At 35.3% G+C, this 2,804-nt stretch overlaps 1 pseudogene; it reads left to right on the forward strand.

Annotated features, from left to right (window-relative positions):
• Nucleotides 1-2,606: 2,606 nt before the first annotated feature.
• The window catches only part of LOC105302507, a 2,559-nt pseudogene continuing 2,361 nt past the window's right edge, over nucleotides 2,607-2,804 (forward strand).

A 2,804-nucleotide genomic window follows, 5' to 3' on the forward strand; every position in this document is an offset into this window, starting at 1 on the left:
TTTCCTTTACAATTTTGAATAAAACAAAGATGTCACTTTTTTTTTCACATTGTATTGTAAGTCCTATCCAGCACAGTAAGGTAAAAGAAAAGTACGAAGGTATTAAGTTTGAGAAAGAAGAATCAAAATTATTATCTGCAGATACTTACTATCTTTGTAGAATATTAAAAAACCCTACAGATGAGCTATTAAAATTATAAGCACTATTACTATGGTTGCTGGATATAGTCTTTATACAGAAATCAATTGCATTTCTATACACCAGCAACGCAACAAAAACAATTAAAAAATACCATTCATTATGAAATCTAAAATAATAAAAAACCTAGGAATAAATTCATCTATATAGACTATATGGAGAGAATTATAAAACTCTATTGGAAACTATTATAAAACTCCATTAAAGAAGGACTAAAAATGAAGAGATAAGTCATGTTCGTGTTTTGGAAGATTCAGTTTTATGAAAATGTCCGTTCTCTCCAAATCGGCTTATAGATTCAATGTAATTCCAATAAAAATCTCAACGAACATTTTTTGTGAAACTTGACAATCTAATTTTAAAATATGTGTGGAGTCGCAAAGAACAAGAATAGCCAAAACATTCTAGAAGAACAAGATGGGGGGACCTGCCTTCTGGATAGTAAGACTTGTTATAAAGCCATGGTAATTAAGAGAGTGTGGTATAGGTATAGAAATAGACAAATAGACCAATGGGACAGAAGAGAGGCCAGAAGCAGATTTATGCATATTTAGACCCTGGGTAACATGACAGGTGGCATTGCAGAGGAGTAGGGAAAAGACAGACTTTTGTTAAGTGGTACTGGGCATATTGGGGGTGCATAGTATCAAAATGGGAATGAAGGCTGTTTAGAAGTGAAGGTAAATACTATCCGAATGACTGCAATTGGAAGAAGTTCACAGAGAGCGACTCCTTGAGCAAAATTTAAAGTTTTCATTGAGAGTGGAAAAATACTGGGAAAGCAAGTCGGTTGACTCAGAAGGTGGATGGTCATACAGCTTATCTTTTGTTCAACATTCCCATGCTTTTTTCTGCACGGCAAGTTTCAGTTCAGAGTGCTTATTGCTCAGAATCTGATTTTGCTCCTTGGAATTTATTGCTTCTTGGAATTTATTGCAACTATCTGCTTTTCTCAGTTCTTAGAACAGCCTTTAGGCACAGCAATTCAGTTCAAAGTTCATGAGTGGAAAAGCATAGCTTCTCATAATATTTTAAAAAATGAAATTGAACTCTATTTCATATCATACCAAAATTAATTCTTTGTACAAAGCTTAAGGACTTAAATATGAAATGCAAATCTACAAAATGTTGAGAAGACAATATAAGAGATTTCCTTTATGACTTTGGGGTAGAAAAAGATTTCTTAAACAGACACCAGAAACACTAACATAGACGAAAATGATTGCCAAGTTAGAGTACATTAAAACCAGTACCTCCATTCATCAAAATACATATCGATAGTGAAAATACAATCCTCAAACTGAGAGAAGATATTTTCCACATTTATAGCTTACAAAACATCACTATTCAGAATATTTAAAGAATTCCTACTGGTCAATAAGGAAAAAATGAAATGAATCAGAAAGATGGGCAAAATTTATTAACAAGAATTTCATAAAAGAGAAAGACAAATGATCAAAAAATATAAGAGAGAAGTCTTTAATCTCATCAGTTATCAGGGAAATGCAAAGTAAGAAAACGAGATGCAATTTCTCATTCACCAAATTTAATTTTGGCAACAAATGAAAAGACTAATGATGATGCATGTTCTCAAGGACGTGAGATAATGGGAACATTACACTCCTACCGCTGGTAGGAGTATAAATCGGTGTAATGGCTTTGGGAAGCTGGCATTGTATAATAAAGTGGAGTGTGCACTTACCCTTTGACCCACGGAGTCAATCGCAGGGTGTCTTCTTTAGAGAAACTCTCGTACATGCGCGCTATGAGAACTGCAATAATATTTACAGAAGCTTCGTTTAGGATAGAAAAAAATCCAGAAACAATACAAATGTCCTTCTACAAATAGTCTGAATGAGTAAAGCTTTTTCATAGAATAGGATGTTCCATATAATGGATGAAAATGGGCTAAAGACACCTAAAAGCACCAACATGGGTGAATCTCAAAACATAAAGGGAGTAAACAGAGAAAAGTAAATTAAGAATTTATAAAACTATTATCTGCATTATATTTATAATAGTGAAAAAGTAGAACCACCCTAAATACGGTCACATGTTGCTTAACGAGGAGGATATGTTCTGAGAAATGTGTCATTAGGTGATTTTGTTGTTATGCAAACGTCATAGAGTGCACTTACACAAACCTAGATGGTATGGCCTTCTACACACCTAGGCTCTGTGGTATGACCTATTGCTGCTAAGATACAAACCTGTACAGCACGTCATGTAAAAACAATGTGAGATGCAATCGAGCACAAGAGAAAATGATGTCATCAAGAGAGGTGAACACAAGATGTATGACGCTGCTGCTGGCAGAACACAGTATACTGTTTTTCGGTGAACTTTTTTTATAAGTAGAAAGAATACAGTCAAAAATAATGGTAGGCTCTCTGCTCCTTCTGTTTGACAGACGGCCACGTCTTCCTGTGCAGCACTAGATGTGACCCTAAGACACGATGGTGAAGGTTGGAGTGAATGGATTTGGCCGTATTGGGCGCCTGGTCACCAGGGCTGCTTTTAACTCTGGCAAAGTGGATATTGTCGTCATCGATGACGCCCTTCATTGACCTCAACTGCGTGGTCTACATGTTTCAGTATGATTCCA

Source organism: Pteropus vampyrus, unplaced genomic scaffold (assembly GCF_000151845.1).
Source record: "Pteropus vampyrus isolate Shadow unplaced genomic scaffold, Pvam_2.0 Scaffold275, whole genome shotgun sequence".
Taxonomy (NCBI): Eukaryota; Metazoa; Chordata; class Mammalia; order Chiroptera; family Pteropodidae; genus Pteropus; species Pteropus vampyrus.